Source organism: Manacus candei, unplaced genomic scaffold (genome assembly GCF_025592945.1).
Source record: "Manacus candei isolate 608988 ecotype Guabito, Panama unplaced genomic scaffold, ASM2559294v1 h1tg000088l, whole genome shotgun sequence".
In the NCBI taxonomy this organism is placed as follows: Eukaryota; Metazoa; Chordata; class Aves; order Passeriformes; family Pipridae; genus Manacus; species Manacus candei.
The window spans coordinates 5,925,123-5,945,937 of NW_026138136.1; positions in this window are offsets into that span (position 1 = coordinate 5,925,123).

Consider the following 20,815-nt stretch of genomic DNA (forward strand, 5'->3'; position numbering starts at 1 on the left):
TTCTGTAACAGACACATTATCCTTTTGTGTGAAGAACATAGCGTGGGATGTTATCCTTGAGGCCTTAATACACCACATTCTTTCACATATAGACAAGCAAATCCTCACACAGGCCATGAAGAGCTTCTTCAGTTTTAAGAGCTATTCTTTTAAAATTGGACTGTTGTGCCAGATTTTCCCTCACATGAAGAGATGAGAGAGGCAAAGTAATGTGCTCTCCATAATCCACAAGTGGTTTTGTACCTGTATTATATTCTGGAGACTTTTCCTTTGTCCATTGCTCCAAGAAGCCCCAAGACTCTCAACAGAAGATTAAGTATATGGCCTAATAGATTTATTTAACTCTTGTTTTTATGTGACAATGCTGCAAGTTATATATACATGGATTGAGAAGATAGAGGACAGGCTTACCCCAAACATATACAAATGAAAGTTGAATCATCTTGAGTATTTTTGATATAAATATGTGTTAGTGGGGAAGTTTGGGACTGTATAACAAAATTAGGCTAAATGTTAAATGAGTACTTCCCTTTATTTTATTGTCTTTTATTTATGTAATTCATGGCACTTGGGGATATGGTTTAGGAGTGGTTATGGTAATGCTAGGTTGACTGTTAGATTAGATGATTTTGAAGGTCCCTTCCAACCTTGATGGTTCTATGATTCTGTGAATGAATGACATTTACATTCTTTTTAGAAGGAAAAACTGAGAAGATAGTGGCTTTTTTTTCCTAGTTTGATGCCTGAACTTGAAGGTGTAAGAGGAGTGGAGGTCAGGGATTCATTCACATCCAACACGGGCTGACATTATTTAAGGCAGAAGTGTTGGATTCTGGCCTCCATAAGAAAGGTCTAGAATGCCTTTGTCTTCTAGGTGAAAAAACAGTGACTCAAAGCTCCTCCCAGCTTGCTTTTTTCCAAAATACAGAGAGGGGACTTTTCTGTCTCCTATGCTGAAATACTGGCTCAGTATTGCAGCATATCCTAAGGCATAGTAGGAAATAACAAAACTTCTATTGCCATTGATGGTGAAAGATCGGACAAGAATCAGATGGTGAAGATCTCTTCTCATAGTTGTGGGCAAGGAAAGCCCCCTTTCTGTTCTTTATGCTGTTTTTATTGAATTGTAGATGCCAAAATATTTTCAGGGATGCGCAGGCATAAATAGTCTGCTTCCCTGATTGCCAGTGACACTCAGCTGCCTTGTAGCCTTTCCTTCTCTACAACCAGGTGTGGGACCCATCTGGGAAGACATACACACTCATATGTCTGGTTCCTCCCTCTGTGGAAAAGATTGAGCTAAATATTATCCTTTTCCATCTACAACTCAACACCGCTATTATATATGACAATTTTTGTCCAAGAGGATAAAGTACTTTGCCTCCAAAGGTTATCTTTTTTGTTCTGCATGGAGGTATTACACAATAAAAACAGTCTTATTTTCAAAGGAGACCACGTAGGTGTCCCTCATGCTTGTTTTACTTTTTTTGGTCATACAGTCACTGTTTCCATAGGCGACACAAATGGTTTCTCTTTTCCTTTACACTGGCAGCTTTTGGAACCTGTCTGTAGTGTCTTCTACAGCACTTAAATGATGCTATCTTTCCAGAAGCTTTTTTCAAGCCCTGTTCCCCCTTACTGATTTATAGGTCATGCTCTGATGGGCAGAGTTCCAAATGAAATGGAGTTCAACCAGTAGTAAATCAAGGTATGCTACAACTAGACAATAATTATTTTATTATTTGGTTATTTATTTTGCTCTTTTTTTTATTTGTGAAAGGGTATGTTAGAATAAAAGCCATAGCAATAGGTGTACAATGGTTACATCAGTAAGTTTCAGGTTTATCGTTTCTGTATTCCCTAAATCATTGTAAAATATTTATTGTTCCCATTCTATTGCTGTTTGTAAAGCTTCTGGTAGCCTTAGCTATGTATTTAAAATAGAATAAAATATTTATTTTTAAAATTCATTTTCTTCTTTCATCTACAGAAGGGAAAAAAATTAAAGACCTTTCTTATTTAAAGTCTCATTGAGATAAAATGATACAGTTTATTCCAATGAGGAAACATATTCTCTAGAAGAAAATTGAAAAGTAATTGGTGCTATTTTATTTACAGAGCCCTGAGTTCCAACAACACTGTTCCTCTTAGTCCTTGAGGAAGTAATATACTCTCACCCTTAAAACGCTGTAAGTAGTCGATAATCCATTATTACAGTAAGCCGTACACTCTCACAGTAATTATCTAATAACCCCTTATAAAAGACCGTAGCTTCCTAATCTGTTTATAATTATCATTTCAATGATCCTGTGCATTAATGTCTGACCTTCAGCAACTCTGACCTGATCTTAATTAGCTGTAATATCAAATCATCACTATATAAGAAACTAGCCATGACCAAATGAATGAACCCCAGGTACAGCTAATTTCTGGAGCAATTATCTTTTCATGTAGGGAGATTTAAATGATTATCTGCACAATTTCACACAGTTTTATGTTATTCTGCGACATTATAAATTCTGTTTTAAATCATATTTCAAAGGCATGGCTCTGTAGACTGACTTCATATAGTACACTGAGCTATCAGGATAGTATATCAGACTACCAGGGTGTAAAAGTAGATGATTTTTGTGTCATTATTTTCAATTACGCAAAGTATAATTCACAAAGTGATAAATTGTAGCTGAAATATATAAATATGTGCCAAGGTAGTCTAGGGGCTAGTGACATCCAGTATAAATTGTATGTCATTTTAAAGTAATGTTACATTATATTAAAATACTGTAAGTAATTGATAATACCATATGTGCTAAAGCAAGATTAGAAAATTCTAAAATGTGTATTGGTAATATACATGCAGTATTTACAATGCATTTGAAGCTGAGTATCATTTATCACATTTAAAAAGCTACTGTATAAAAAATGAGAATACTACAGAAAATATTTGAAGCTGCTATTTAACTTACAATTATGCAGTACTAAGGTACCAGGGACTATTTAATGTGTTATTAAAATACCCAGGCTTCTGATTTACAGTTTAATCTGACGGGAACATAACACAAACCTTCATGTTGTCCCAGCTATTTGCCTCATGCTTTTTTACACATACACAAACATACACACAGTAGTGGGAAAATTCACAGTCTTTCAGATAAACCAAGCAATTTAGGACTCAGAAGGCAGTTCTACAACCAATACAAGGGTGTGCCATATTAGTACATTTTTGAATAATACATCCCTGGAAAAAACCAATAAATATTTGTTCTAGATTTTTCAGGGACACATTTTTTGCTCAGTTTGGGAGAAAAAAAAAAAAAGAAAGTATAGAGCAACCTTTTTACTTCAGAAAATTTCAGAAATTGCAAGTCAGTTGGATGAAGTATTTAAAAAAATCACAGTATTTACTGCCCTTTCTTAACACGATTTATCAAAAAGTTAACCATTGAACCTTCTTTCTCTGAGCTCTTTCAAATGCTAACATTTCCTACCTATAAGCCAAAACATTTGTCCTACAGCCATCAGATGAAGATAGCAGCCTGATGAGGATGATTGATTTGAAAGGTAATTTGAATGGAAAATGTTGTGTACATCCTCTTAGTGATGCCACAATGACAGCTCAGACAACCTCTCTGTGATATATCATCCAGGAAAGTGGAAAAGAGTAAATTTAACAAGTGGCATTGCTTTCTTATCACATATTTTCTTTTCTTCTAATTTAGTAACTTCATTCTATATCATGTCTAGTTATTTATAAAAATCAAAGATAGTCAACGGATATCTTGTCTTACCTTTTAATTAATTAAAACATTCAGTAAGTGATGTATAAAATCAGACAATTAGTATCCTCAAGCTAAATGAACTAAGAAAATAATTCTTAGAAATTATCAAGAAGTGATGGCAAAGAAATCCTAGCCAGTTTTCTGGTCAGATCAAACCATCTGTTATCCTCTTTACAGTGCCATTTCTTTTCTTTTTCACTTCCTTTCCATATTCACATATATTTAATTATTTCCATATACTTAAAATCAATCATGTGCATTATAGGTCCTGGCAATTTTCTCCTTTACACTTTCAGCATAATATCTGCCGAAGAAAAAATTGTCTGTACTTAGACACTGAATGGTTTAAATCATTACATAAGCTTCAGCTATTTTAAAGGTTGAGGTTTTGAAAAAGTACAATGAGTTATTTTCATAGAAAATTAAATATTATCTTTAAAATTGATAGAATATATATCTTCTTGAAATATTATCATCTTGCTCTAAAATTCTTTTCTGGTTTAGATCTTCTGTCCTGCATTTCATTTTCAGTCTTACAGTTAAGATACACACACGGGCACTTCAGGAGGCTTAAAATCAAAATCAAATTCCTCTCTTCTTCAAAAGAAAATAAGTCTACATTTTAATCAAGGACATTTTAGGAGAATACAGATTTCTTTCTTTTTCACCTTCGATAATTTTAGTGTGAAATCTTGCTTTCCACCCCCATACATTTCACATTAAAAAGTAATTTAGTAAAAGCTTATATAAATTTTATGACATTCACTCATAGATTTTAGAAGAGAGAGTGTGAGTAAGCACACCATCTAATCAGCAAGAGCTGGAAGCATTAAATTTGTGTAGGAGACAAAGTCATTCAGGCTTTTCTGTATGGATTACCTTTACTTTGGAAGAGAAGTAGCTACCTGGAAACTTGACTTTCTTCCACAAACCCACACACATACAGACAAGTCTTTTGTCTTCTTCTCCTGAAGAATATCAAGCCAGAGGCAGCTAGATTTTGGGCCTAAATTGCAATTACACTATTTCTTGAGTCAGATACATCTCACATAAAGCCCAGTGCTACACACTATAAACTATTCTACCATATTAACCTAAGTCTTTATTAATCTGCTTGTCACAAAACTAGTATGTGAGAGAGGATGAAGAAGTATTGTTAGACAAAACCCATTGGTCCTTTTAAATTTTTTTGTGTTTGTGAGGCTGTATGTTAAAAGTGAAGTACAGGTCTTAGAGTTACTTAGTGTAGAAGCTGTTAAAAACAGGGATCATGCATTTTTTTCATGTTTACTTGGTGCCTGGTATAACAGAAAGCCAGACTGCAATGACAGATCATGAAGTCTACTATAAAAATAGGAAGCATCCCATCTAAACTAAAAATCAGTGATATAATGGGTTTAAGAAACTGACCTTTGGTTTCAGCAAAATACTAAGGACATTGTAATGGTGATCTATAGGTGTGTACAAGGTAAAATCTTTTGGGAATGTCTAGAAAATATTCATATATGGACATGAACTTATTTAGTTATGACAAAAATTTCCCTCATGAAGTTATGTTTTTGGGAGCTAATGAGCAGTGAATGCATAGGCAACATTTTCTGTAACTCATACTTATCAATGCCAAGTCTTCCTCAGTTAGTATAAGTGTTTTCCAGAATATTGAATAATACTTCACACATAGTACTAGCTCTGAGTGTGGGTCTGGCTCACAAAGGTTTAACTCTAATGCCAACCAAGCATGCGATTTAAAGCGCTCCCACTAGTGAGGATTTCTGTCATTTCAGGGCACAATGACTGTGTTGGTTGCATTACTTGTAGTTCTTTGTCTAGAGGCAGGGGAGGAGATTTGACTCCACGGAGGAACTTTCCCAAGAGTGCAGAAGGTATGCTGAAGCTTTTCATAGCCGCTTCGGGCAGTGCCTTGAACAGTGGGGTTTATTCCCTATGAGAACTTTATTTTTTGGAGTGAAACAATGCTGAAGGCATATATTTGCTTTTAGGCATAGAAAGGAAACAGACATCTGAGAGTTTTACTGGGTTTGTATTGTTACCTTTGCTTTTGTTTTCTAAATTGCTTAACAAGATCTGTCATACCTCAGAAATTTAAACTCAGGTGAGCTTGTTTCAAAACTGTGGAAAACAGTTTTTGAAACATCTTAACATTGTTTTTAGGTATTTCCCCAAAGGCTGCAGCCTTCCTTTTGAATTGAGGTTTTACTGAGATGAAAAGAAATTCTCTCTCATTGATCCCCATAGGAAAGGCATTTGTCTTTGAACTCTATTTTTAGAGATGTTTTAACACATATTTACACTTGGGGGGATATGGATAAGTGTAGTTTTGTTTAAAATTAACATGTTTTTGTTTACTTTATGGGCAGGTAGAGTTCAGGTTTTGTACATGAACTCAACTAGTATATACACCTCCTGAGAGCCGATGCTTCCTTTGAAGAATTTCTTTCTTACCTGCATGCTCCACCCTGCTGGGCTCAGTGTGGTAGATAGGGAAGAGAGTTTTCCATGTGTTATTATTACACCTCAGAGGTATCATTCAAAATAAGGCTCCTGAAATTGCTAAGAGCTGTGCTAAATTCAATCTTTCATTCATTTTACATCTGTCAACCACTAACTTTGTAGAATGACCCTGTGACTTTTACAATGGGACAATGTAAAAGGTTTTGACCAACTTCTATGAATAATCTTCATAGTTTTAAGATTCAGTGTAAGTTTTTATCCAATTTTTCTGAAAGCTCATTAGCTGCATACCATGTCTACTGTTTGAATTAGAAGGGCTATACCATGTTGTGACCCCTGTTTCATACTGATCTGATAGAAAAGTGAATCAGCCTATAAATTTTTAAGTTTTACTTGTTGAACACCAGAATTGAACTTTCATATCTAGGACTTATCTGTAAAGGGAAGGCAAAGTTTAGGAAGTCAGGTCTTAACATGCCAGGTATGTCAGTGTGATTTCCTTGATGGAATCCTTTTGCTTGTGATAGGTCTTTCCTCAGAGGTAGTTCCCTTCACTTGCACAGCCTACAGTTGGATTCCTCGTACCTTCAGGATGCATTTACATGGAAAACATTTTTTGTGATGTGCAACAGGTGTGAATTTAATGCATCCTTTCAGGTCAGGAGTAATTTGCCATGTCAGCAATTTTAACACACTGTGAGATGAAAGGAGACAAAGTTACCTTGCAGACTGTGAGGATTCACACGAAGTCATCTATTGTGTGATTCAGATGAACATGCTTTATTACTGTGTACAAATGAGCTCTCATAGTACACAGATCTCATACACTGACAATAAGTATTTGCTTGTGGCCTCTGCCATTAAGTTTATATACATAAACTCACAAAATCCCACTGTTGTGTGATAAGGGGCAGAATGTCTAAGAAAATTAATTAACAATGTGAAAATTAATCTAGGATAGTAGCTGCAGCAGAGGCATGTTTTCATTGAAAAATAATGCCCCTTAGCAAAGGAATTAGGGAGGAAAGGACTTTCAGGTCATCAAGCTCACTTCTCCTCCACTGGTTCCTCTATGGTAATTAAAATACTTCCTCCTATTTCCCAATCTTGTTAATGTCCTAATCTTGTTCATGGCCTTGCAGTTCTTTGACCAAAACTGTATTTCAGATTATGTAATTCATCACTCTATGATCTTTTTTGCAATCTATCTTCTGCTCTTCCATCCTACTTCTGATACAGCTATGGATAGCAGCAGTCTATTTTATATCCTCTTACCCCTTATTTTGTCAAGACATGAAGCCCCACTTCTTTAACTTTTCAGCAGTTGTCCTTTCCATTCTCCTGATTACTGTAGCAGTTCTCTGTATTTTATTGGTGTAATTCATCTTCAAAATGGATAATTGGAATCATATATTGTGTCCAGAAATAGCTTGTCTGTTATATCAAATGATCATATTTGTACAGAAAAAAAAAATCAATAGTTCAAATTTCAATTACTATCCCATTTCTGCTGTGTCTGTCTTTGAGATCATGTGATTCTTTTTAGATTATATTTCCATATTGCTTTGTAATATAATTTCATTTTCTTTTTTGTATTAAGTACATTAATGCCTGTATGAAAACGTTCTGTCTCAGGCCTAATCCCTGGGTATCTAGCAACTTCTTTCCAATTTCTACTTCTATGAATTGCTATCTTCTTTACTGTCACTGAAGTATTATTTACTGCACATCGTGATGTCAACACCTCTCCCCAATAATTTTTCAGAGAAGAAAAAAAGGATTGATTAAACATGTTTTTCAAGAATGTTTGTCAATATAAAAAGTTAGGAAGTCACTGATAAGCCTGCTTGAAGTTAATACAGTGACATTCACGTGTCACATTCAGCTCAGATCTCTCTGACTGTAGTTAAATGCCAAATATATTCAATATCAATGTTAATTTTTACGCTTTGTCTTACTGCAGGAGGGAATGCATAAAAAACTGAATCCTGAGACTCTTCCCAACTGCCAGGACAGAAAGCATAAATCAAAAGTTCTGTAGATATGCAATAAAAAGTGATAAAATTATTAGTAAGACAACAGAAGTAGAAGTAAAGAGCAAGCCAGCATTTGGGTTTACACCAGAAAGAAACAGCTGGTAAGACAGAGATGGATCATGTTTACTTGCTGCAAACCAAGAACATGATGTCTTCTTCAGAGGTTTGTGTGGTCTTTCAGGCTTGCTAGGTGCACAGTCTTCACTGTGCACTGGTAGCATTTTTTGCCCTGCCGCTATTTTGATTTATGGGGTCTTCCATTATTAACTATGGTTTTGAGGAGCTGTTACCAGATTTCTTTTTTCATCTTAATTTCTTCCAATCTTGAGCTCTTGAATACTCTGGGCCTCCAAGATTTTTTTTCCATCCTTTCCACGTTATGCTGCTGCTTCTGTTTACCTTGCAGGCAGCCTATCTCTTATTCTGCTGCAGGGTAGCAACTGCTGGGTGTTGGATTGTAGCCGCAAGGTCAAGCTGTGCTCACAGCAGTACCAAAGGGAGCAAAAAATTATTGAATCACTGAATCATTGAATCAATTAAGTCAGAAAAAAACTCTGAGATCATCGAGTCCAACCAATGACCAAACACCACCATGTCAACTAGACCATGGCACTGAGTGTCATGTCCAGTCTTTCCTTGAACATCTCCAGCGACAGCGACTTTACTGCCTCCCTGAGCAGTCCATTCCAATGTTTAATCATCCTTTCTGTGAAGAAATTCTTCCTAATGTCCAGTTTAAACCTCCCCTGGCACAGCTTGAGACTATGTCCTCTCATCCTGTTGCTAGTTGCCTGGGAGAAGAGGCCCACCCCCACCTTCTATAACACCCTTTCAGATAGTTGTAGAGAGCAATAACATCATCCCTGGGCCTCCTCCAGGCTAAACAGTCCCAACTCCCTCAGCTGCACTCCAGACCCTTCACCAGTTTCACTGCCCTTCTCTGGACTCATTCCAGCACCTCAACGTCTTTCTTGAAGTGTGGGGCCCAGACCTGGACACAGGACTCGAGGTGTGGCCTCACCAGTGCCAAGTAGTGTAGTACTTACTGGTATCTCTATATACAAGTATTGTCACCATTCCCTCCTATCTGTGGAACTAAAGTTGCTGCAGGAACAACTGGAAATTTTACTGACACAAGGGTCTCAGGCTCTCATTGCATGATATCCCAGATTCTGAATGCTTCCCTTGAACACTGTCAGTGTGCACTTATAAACTAGTCAATTGACCATGCCTTTGTAATGCTATAGCAAGAAAAAACAATAAATTCATCCTGCTTGAAATTAATTAGGTAAAAATGGAAAACTGGAACCATCCCTTTACAGCAATAATATTTTCAAAATATGTACGTATTTGGGGAAATATTCCTTCTCGTATTTCTAGTTACTGAACTAAGGGATGAAGGTATCACCTTTACTGTTGACTAATCAAAAAATTATCATCTGTTTGGCCTGTTAGCAGAGTTACTTCTAATATGCAACTGGAAAAGAGTCCATTCCACACAAAAATATTCAAATTATCAACAGTTTTCCTGTACATGGTACCTGGAAAGAATGGCTGTAAATGTCATTGGGAAGGACTGATGGGAATGAGAGCCATAATGAAATTACCTCTTTTTCTTTTATAATTGTAGCAAATTCACTTGGAATAGAGGAAACTAGGAAAAATAAGAAGTCCATATAACAAGTGAATAATCATGCCAAATTAAAATAAGATTTCGAAATACAAATTTATTTGCATTTTGATTGAAGCTCATAACTTCTGTAATGATATTTATTTGAGTAAATGAAGGACTAGGGAATCAATTCAGAAAGAATTCTGTGGTTCATGTGAGCATTGAGGGCTGTACACTACATTAGGCTCCTTTTTTATTTTTGCTTCTTAAAGGACTAAAACAGAAGTAGATCAATATGGTAGAAAGTGCATTTTACAGGTGATGTACACTGCACATACAGCTGTACAATATTTATGTGTCAACTATTTGTTTATTCTATATAATGAAAACCTGCTAAAGTCTCAGTTTATCAAGATAAGAAAAAAACTTTAATATAATGTGAAAAGTACATTGCAATCTACATTATTCACTGTACATTTCTTGTAAAGTTTTCCAATGGGCGATAAAACAAGCATGCAGGATCCTGTCAACACTGAGCATTAACCATGACTCAAGAACCCAGTCTAACATTAATTAAAAACAAAACAAGACAAAACAAACCTAGATTGCTGAGATAGAGAAGACACTGACAGCTATGGAAGTGTCTCCTATGATGTTGGTTAGTTGTACAATACCAAAGTTAGAGGCATTTCTATTGACTCTCTCGAGGATTAAGCATGTTCTTCCAAAGGTTTACTTAAGATGTAGTTATTAGGTTACATTTGATTTTTTTTTAAGGGGTAGAAAATCAAATACGGATTTAAAGAAATCCATATTCATACAGATACCAATCAGTTAACTTCTGTCTCCATAAAGCTGCATGGCAGATGTAAAATTATTCTCCAGGGAACTCCTTTTAAGTTAAATTCCATAGTCTCGTATATACGTTTTATGACAGGTTCATATAGGCCCAGTCACTTGGTCTTTATAAAAAAATGAATACAATCTCTACCATGTACATTCTGTACTGTTTATTTTTATTTTTAAGTCAGATTGAATGTAATATATTAAAAACACTTTAATCATTTAGCTATAAGAATTCACTCAATAGATTTTTTCCTCTCTTTTTAATAGGACTTTCTGAACAGAGTTCTTTTGATCTCCCTGACTGCTTTCTATATTGTAAGTCTAATCCTATATTTAAACATTTTCCTACATTTCATCAAACACTCTGATTTAAATTTTCCTTAATCTAGCTAGTCATATTAATCTACTCCTTCACTTCATATTGTAGAGCATGTCATTTCCTTTTAAAAATAAATAAAAATAAAAGTGTCTAATGAAAAGGACTACTACAACATATTTGAAAATACTCTACAGTTTAGCATCACAAAAAGTGAACATTTAAGGATTCTAAATGCCACCCTAATTAAAGGAACCTTCCTTTTAAATGTGCTTTTTTTCACATGCATAAGAGGCCTTATTCAAATGAAGGGGAAGACCTTTCACATACATGAGGCTATAATAGAGAGCTTAGCATAACTTCTACCTGATTTTCAATGCAAATGGCAGAGGAGAAGTTAGTGTGTTGATGCAGATTATGGTTTATCCTTCTCACACACCACAGAATTCTTCATGCTCTGGAAATATTTTGCTTATCAGTGAGAAGCAATGATCAACACCTCACACCCCCAATCCCAGAGAGACTCAGAAAGTGAGATCATCAATATTCAGATATAGTCAGATTCTCACGGTTCCAGACTATTAATTTGCTCCTAAACTGAAGGTTTACTGTACAATTCACAATATAAACATTTTACCACTACATATCAAATATCAAACAGAGTGATTAAAAGGCAATTTAACAATGTTAGATTGCTGAAAAGAGGCAGACAATTGGTATTTAAATGCATTATATGAAGGGAGACTGTTCCTTTTACTCTTCATTGAAAAAATTTAGTACTGTAATTTTCATTTGTACAAAAAGCAGAACGTAGAATGAGATTTCTATGCCTGATATGGCAACTATTCTCAAATTAGACTTAACAAGTGCATATATTGTTCACAACCCTTTAGTCAGTTCCTGTATTTACTTTCTACAAAAGCTTGAAGTCACTGCTCATGTCACACTCAGGTTCTTCTTTCTCTGAGAACAGGCTCTATTTATGACATGACAGAGGAAAGAAATGAGATGTAAAACTACACCAAGCACCACAGCCCAGAACCAAATTAATTGGTGCTAACACTAATTTGGATTAGCATTTCTGACTGCTCAAGAGCAGTGTTATAGTAGAAGAGGGGAAGTATTTGCTTGGTGTGCTGTTTTCATGAGGTTTCCTGACCATCTTGCTGGACTCAGATAGTTCTAACCTGTCCTCAAAGAAAAAGAAAACAGAAAAAACACCTTCTCTCTTCTCTAATCAGGCCAAAAATTGGCCCCTGTTGGTGTCAATCTTCTCTAGAACAATATGGTGGGTTTTGAGGTAGATCTTTGCTAAGAATGTTGTAGTGATGGCATTGCCATTTTTAGGATTTATTCAGGTATAAGTCCCATGAGAGGAAAGTCTTTTAAGATACTAATAATGGAAATGTTTCTGTAATAGATTCCTGACATGCTTTTACTCTAGCTTTTTGTGTAGTGACAGGCTGACATAAGGGATAATTATCAAGTATTAATAAACTTGTTACAAGTGGACATCTTCTACAGATAGCCTGCCACCAGGATCTTCCAGATGGATAGCAGATCCCCTCCCAAGTTGTCCCAGAAGACAAAGATGAGTCTTGGAAATAACTAGAGAAGAGATGGCACCATTTTCCCAGTTCCTCCAGAATGTAAATAGCAGACTGCTGGTTTTCAAAAGTTTGAGATAAAAAACTCCAGGAGCTTCAGGATTTTCATCAAGACATGGAATTTGAAATTATTTAAAGCAGAGCTATATGTGCTCTGCTTGAAAAGCAGAGATTTTGTTTAGTCAGCAATTTAAATGAGGAGAAAATTGTTCTGTCAACAATTTTCAAGGTGGTTATATTTCTGATATTCCAGAAGCGGTCTTAGAAGAGGTCCAGAAGAGCTCTAATTTTTAATTTGTTATATTTGGTAAAGGTCATGAGGACAGTGTTGAGTAGTGTTTCTTCACACAGAGGTGTGAAGCCTGCCACCAGGCTCACACACAGAGGTGTGAAGAAATCTATTAATATTCCTTTTTACTTCTCAGGTGCATCAAATACATGTTCTAGAGGATCATGAAATGGTGTCCGGGAAAATAATGACCAGGCATGTCGACTTTTCCCCTTCATCTGCCTGAATCTAACACTATGGTGATTTCTTTCAAATAGAGACCTTGTCGCTATGCTTTCTGTCTTTGCTACAGTTAGATTGGATTGCTGTTCTCCCATGCTATGCCAGATTATGCACTAGCACCTTTTGGAAGTTAGAGGTGGCTTCAGTTAACTGCAGTCTCCCTCGCGAGACATTTGTTTTACTGTAATCATGTTGTTGTATTCCTGAAGGGCCTGGACGCCTCTGGATTTCCAGACACCATTAAAATAGAGATTGTTTTTGTCCTATTAAAAAGAAAAAAAAAAAAAAGAAAAGGACATTTTCTAATTCCCTTGCTCTTGCTCCAACTGTGCTGCCTCTGAAGTTATGAAGAGGAAAATTGTCCCAGTGATGAACTTTTCTGACAATTCTCTCCTAGATAACCTAAGATGTCTACAATATGTTTATAGTATGTCCTCAGACATTTTTTTATATGATTCTGGAAGAAGAACAGTCTTCCCAAGAACTAAAGCTTCTCCCAAACATAACAAAAATTAGAATTTGCCCACACAGCTGAAGAATGCAGTTTTTGTGGAAAACTTCTTGTTCATACAGGTTACCTATAGAGTGTTCAGTGGTTTTTCATGCTGGTTAATTTTATGTGCACTGTCCTCTTTAATAACGTCAAAACACGTCTGAAGTAGCAGATCCATCTTTTATTTTCCATCTTCCCATTGATGGCTTTAATATAACTCCACAAATTTCCTAAAGTCTAGTTGAGATCAGGATGGGATGAAAATAAATTAACAGGAAGACAGCACTGAGAATGATTTTTGATTGATTTAAATATCCAGAGAAACAGTTCTGGATATCAGAGAAGCAATCTCTAGATCAGCTAATTGGATTAAATTTTTAAATGTTATTGTGTACATTAAAACTGACAAAGGCTCTTAAAAATCATTATTTATGCCCTTCTATAAATTCTTAGAAATGCATTGCAAAATACTGATGTTATGTCAAGTAATAGGGCAACATGGCTAAGATCAAAGTCTCTGCAGATTTCTCCCAAGAGAAGGAAGAGCAGAACATGCCCTTTTAATTTTGCAACTTTCTTTATAGGCCATGGATTTGTTTCTCAGAGAAATGCTATCATTGCTTCATGTATGATCAAGCAAGCATCTAAAATAAGTGCTAAAATATTTCTATCCCAAATCACTAGGATAAGGTGCAAAGAGTCCTAAAAATGTCCCATTTTTGAAAGTCAGCTAAGAGGATTTTCAGTGAACGTTAAAAATGTTGCACAAACCCAAGACTTAAACAATCATCTTCATTCTTTGCCTTACTTGAAAATGTAATCAATTCTTTTCAGAAGACTTGCGAACTCTTCAACTGATGTCCTGGCTCTCTAGTTATAAGGGAAATTATTTAAGGGAAAATAAGAAGTAAGAAATTTCCTTAGTTTTCACATACCAAAAGGAGTTCTGATAAACACAAGGCAATAGATGTAAAAGATCTGAGGATTTATAAATGGATTGCTAAGATAAGAATCTAAAACCCAGAGTACAGTACCTAAGCTTCCCACTCAGAAAATGGAAGTTAGATACCCACAAAAAACAATCCTTAAAACCTATCCAAAACCAACACTTAACACAGTTGTCTCTCTTAATTCCTATGATTTTGCAGAGATTGAGCAACTGGTTGGGGGTTTCAAGTTTCTCTCTTCATGTATGACCAGAGGCCTGAGTATATACACCATGACCATCTAGTAAAACATGCAAGGATAGCCCTAGGCACCAGTCTGCAATACCATTTTTATAGACAAAACACATCACCATGCATTCATAAGCACTCCAGGAAAATACTTTCAGTGAGGTGAGATTTAGAGTACACAAGCTTTTCTTAAATGCTTTCCACTTCCCTAAGAAGTCACAGAATCATAGAACCATAGAATATCCTGAAGGGACCCACAAGGTTCATCAAAATCCAGCTTCTGCACAGGACAGCCCCAAGAATCACTTCAAGTGCCTGACAGCATTGTCTAAACTTGGGCAGGCTTAGTGCTGTGACCATTTCTCCTGGGAACCTCAACCCAGAGTCCGACCACCCTCTGGGTGAAGAGGGATGTGAAATGCTGTTGTGCTTTATATATGCAATATCATTCCATAATTCTCAGCCACAGTGCTTATTATACCTTACTTAAAAGAAAAATGTTCTATCTAAAAAGACATATCAGTACAATAAACCTACAGGACAGTAAAACCTATTCACTTACTCTGGGATTAATTTGTTTTCAGAAATTTCCTCAAATTCACATACAGTTCTTAGTGCACCATTCTACATTTGGATTTTCAATTTAGCTGAAGGATCTATAAAAACTTATGTTGCTCCAAAACTCCCAGTTGACCACAAAGAAAAGACAGCCCAGGAGTATCAATTATGCTTGTCAACTGTAATTTACACCTCCTAAACTACCTGGCAGATCTCCTCTTTCCAGATACTGTGATAGGACTAACTTATGCAGTAAGCTGAAAAATTCATTTTAACAATATCGTGCTTCTGTAATGTTTTCATTCTGATGGAATGCCAAAAAGATTTAGATGTTATGTAGAATAATAATCTGTTTGAATAGCATTTGTAGAGTGCCTCACAGCCAAACAGAGCCAAGAAAAGAGGAAAAAAAAAAGTGGTCAAATAGCTGGAGCTCTGAAATTCTGAAATCATTTTGAAATTGCCATTGTTTTTATCATCTTATCATTCCTCTTATTCCTGTGTTCTTCTACACCAATCTGTTAATGCTTGTCCTTAGTTCCATTTGCAAGCCATTCAGGGTGAGAACAGTGATAGTGCTCTATACTTGCCCAGTATGATGGGAACACACATTTCAAGTTCCTCATGCTACAAGCATATAAAGATTGAGATTAAATAACAAACCAGTTTAGCATGCCACCTGGCAGGCTATCCTTTCTAGCAGCAGGATGAGCTTTTCTACCACTCCAGCTGACATGGCTTCAGTATTGCTTTACAAAGACGTATCTTTAAGTATCCTGAACTTCTCTTGAAATTTTCATTCCCATGTCCTGATCAGACTTGTTCTGGCCAAGCCTATGAGAAGTAAAGGAACTTTAACCACAGGGGATGTAGCTGGGAGCAGACTTAGCTAATGACTCCTGGAGATTTATTACTAACAAGGCAGATGTATCACCAAGAACTGAGTGATTCCTTGGCCATGGAATTTAACTCTTGTTACTAACGTGTTCTGGAGTGTCAGCTTTCAATTTGGAAATGTTATGTTCTTAGCACTTATGGTGGGGCCTAGAAAACCAATTTCAAATCTTTGGTGTTTTTCATTTTGTCAACAGTAAACATATTATTTGCTAAAATATAATAATATTAAAAGTATTATTTTCTGTCTACCTGCCTCTCAGAGTCATCTCTGCCTGTTGCTGCTTCATATCTCCTTTTTCCCACAAGGGGGAGTGAAATTTTACTACATAGCTGGTATTTCCAGCACGGCTGGTCGAAGAGTAGGACAATGGTAGAAAAGGATGCTGACAAATGACTATATGGAAGTACTTGAGATAAATGACATATGAGAAGAAAGCTGCAGGAAAAATAAAAAAAAAAAAAGGTAAAAAATATATATAAAAAAAAAAAAAAGAAGAAGAAGAAAAATAATAAATGAAGAGGAGGGTAGAAACAGGTTCTGAGGTGGCTTCCCTTAACTGTATTTTAGTCCTAACTCCTTCATACAGTTCAAGAAAACCAAAGGAATCCCCCCTTTTTCAAATAATAACTATGTAAATAATCCAGTATTTTGCACAAGGTGCTTATATTCAACTCCAAGCCATCACTGTGTACATACTTAATATAGCAATAAGGAATGGAATTGTAAGATGCTTCAGTGATGGACTAACATTGTCATGGCATTGAGGCACACTTACCATTGGCTACACAATGTAATGATCATTAAAATGGTGGTCATGAATATTGTGGTGTTCACATGTTATAAAGTTTTAGCTCTTCACATGACAGCGAAGCAGATCTTTTAGGACTTAGAAAGACTGCAGCTTTTCCCACTCTTAGACAACTCAGTCTTAATTAATTATTGCAGCTGTAGTGCTTGGCACCAATACATACTCCTAGGCCTGTGGAAGTCAATAAAACTGCAAGGCCAAAGAGTACCTCACAACAAACCTTTTTCCAAGATTGGGGCCTGGAATTGTTTTGAAGTACAGCAGCTGTGTGAACATTATAATTAGATCACGTCCTCATTCTGCGGTCAAATTCAAACAAATATATATCCTCATCCTGACTGGGCCTGTTCCTACAAGTGAATACACCAACTTCAGATCATTTGTCAATTACAGCATACATACATTAGCAACTTGAGCTTGCTTTAGACATCTCACTAAGGTTACAGTTCAGATTCTTGAAATGTAGAGACCTAAATGGCCTCTGTAGTCAATGGAGAGAGACAAGTGTCTTCTAGGGATGATTCAGTTCTGAACTTCTTAAATGCAATGGTATGCTAAAACTAGTCTGATTTGATACACATTTTTCAAGGTCCACCTTACCTCAAACAAGACAAAGGCGCAGGAAAAACTGTTTTAGAAGCTGGGAAGGGGAGACTGCTCTCTAAGAATTATAATGATTTATGGTGAAGATTTAAATTAAAGTTACTTAGAAGAATTGGAAACTAACAGTGAAATTTGATTCTGAAAAAAATTAATATTAACCACACAGAATCAAAGAAGAAAAAATAAAAAAATCAAAACTGTTCTGTAATAGTTAGCTATTTCTATAGATTTTCCCTCTAAAAATATTAGAGGGAAATATATATAGAGGGAAATATATAAAAATATACACCACTTAATTTTATAAGTTTGTTTTTAAAGTCTTCAGAAAAAAAAAGTACAACACTTTTGCTGTAATCAGAAGGGCAAATGGGGAATAGAGAATCATGAACAACAATCATGGAACTAAAGAAAGGAAAGATGTAAATATAATTCTCAAACAAATTTGGGGGATGCTTGTTGTATGCAGCTGAAAGAAAGTAGACTAGGACAGACTATCCTCCCAGAAAGTTTGTGGCATGGATTTTGTATCCCCTATAGGCCAGGGAAGAAACTGCACAGAAGGGCTGTCTCCCCTTTAGCATCTTTCTTTCTAAAAGTCCATGCACTGACAAACTGGAAATAACAGAAATATTCCGTCTGGTTCTCTCTGAGGTACCTGCTCTAGAGAGGTGCAGATACCTCTCAGCGCATAGACTCGAGTCATATCCTATAGTCCGTAGGCCTTCCCTACCATCCTTTGAAACAGCTGAAATTCAGCGCTGATTGGATAGAGAATATATATCAAAAGTAAGTGCTCTGTATCACCTTTTCAAGATGCCTGCAGCTGCCTATTGAGATGCCTAAGTTGATGTTCCAGGTTAAAGGTAGTCATCTCCATTCTCGGTATTGACATGACATTTTTATTTTAAGAAATTGCAGCAGTGGATTGTGCTACCATCCCCTGAAAAGTTTGAAAGAAAAATGATGCTAGAGAGTTTGTGTCCTGAAATAGCTTAATCTCCTGATACAAACATGATAGGAACAGATGAGTTTCAAGTTTTGCTTTCCCTGCTTTGGAATATAAACTCCTCCATCTTCCATCTTCCACACCATGGGCAAGTATAATAACCACTACTCTGCAAAGTCAGGTTGGTTATTTTTTCCTCCCAGCCTCTCTTGTTGATGCTATTCCACTTCACATAAATAATTAAATATTACTGTTAAATAATAAATATTAAATAAATGGGCCAGAGAGAGAGAGAGCAGGAGAAATACTGGTACTAAGATCTTTCTCATAACATTTTCACTTTTTTTACGGGGAGAGGAGGGGAAATGCCACATTTTTTGTCTGCATTTCAAGAAAAAAATCATAACTATGAAAATTTTTGATTAAATTCTTTTTTTCTACCATCTGTGTCATAAGTTGACGAAACTGAACATGAATACATACAGATGTAAACATTGTCCACTTTTCAAATCTCAGGCAGCAAATGCCAGAAAGTGTCCAAATTAATTATAGTAGAGAGAAGAATTGTAGGGGTAGGCCTATTCCAATTTATAGTCTTACCTTTTTTACAAGTGCCACATTTTATGGGAGGGTTTTTCTCTTCTGAGTACATATAAAATGTATTCATGTAACTGTCTAAACAGAAGGTGTATTGAAAATCAACAAAAAACAAAGTGATATTAAACTCCTGGAGCAGCTGTTGAAGTGGAAAAGGTTTGCTCATCTTCCAACCCTGAGCATTCTTCTGCTTTGAGAATATTTTTCTCCCTCTCCTTAAAAAACCCAACAAACTAATAAATAATATGTTCACCGACACTGTTTGAGTGAGGAAATACCATGCATGAGGCCAGATTTTGAGCAGTCTGTAAAAGGACTTGAAAACTACAAAAATTGAACATCAGATACTAAGTGCTTGATGTTCAGGAAAAAAATCCCCAGATGAAACTTTATTTTCAGAGATTTATTTCTTCCAGAAGTGTAAGCCACAGGCTTGCACACTGTTTTTCTGAAGTTATTATAATGAACCATTCTTTTACATGCAAATTTCGGGATACTCAGAAGACAAAATTTGAACTGGTTATTTCAAAATAAGTTATTAGACATACATTTGAAAATATACAAACGCAGCATTTCAAACCTAATGCCTGCATGAAACTTTATTTGCATTATACTCAAAATTTATTTCATTACTGTAAGTCGTTTTACTGCTCTAGCACCTTCAACAGGTAAGTTTTACCTCATGGGTTGAACTTCCCGTAGTGTTATGTTGCTAAAACTCAAATTATATTTTAAAATTATAAAAATATATTGGTGCAGCCTTATTGCTATATACAGTCCTTCAGACTCTTCTTTCATGGAACCTGGAAAGCAGATATTCACACAGAGATATACTGAGGTAGTGGCTGATCTGGTTGCATAAGACAGTGGTGCTATGAAGCCATGTTTGAAGGTTTTTCAAGCTCACATTAGGTGTTACTAAAATGTAGTGAGCTGTTCTGAAGATGGGTCTGCCATTTTGCTTGACAATTCACACAGGTGAGTTTTGTACGTGAATGGGGTTTTATCTGCCCTGTAACCAGGAAACAGGACTATTTTAGTTTTGGGTTCTGTTTCCATTACCAGAGATTATATGATAGGTTTGGATTCAAATTCATCTCTCTTCCTCGGAATAAAAGGCTTTAACATAGGAAGTTCTGGTTTCCATATATCCTTTTGTAAAAATATGTCTTAGAATTGAAACAACAAACTTGCTCCTCAAGACAAAGGTTATGACAGCATCTATTAATGGCTAAAATAAATACATTTTCCCAACAAGACGAATTATGCACCAATATTCAGTATACCTGGAAAGGTCGGCACAGAACTCATCTGGGAACAGAATCAATAAATTATTTGTGTGATAAAAGCAATGTGTTGCCTAGAACAAAATGCACTGTGTTTTTTAACTCTGACAATTTATTTTCCTTATAAATAAAATATTTTCCATGGTAAAACAATGTAGTGTGCAGTGAACAGAAATAATCTACAATTTTTAGCATGCACTTTAACAATGGTGTGAGTAACAGTGGAACAAGTTCAGCAGTAGATGGAGACTAAGAGCTGGCTCTACAGGTAG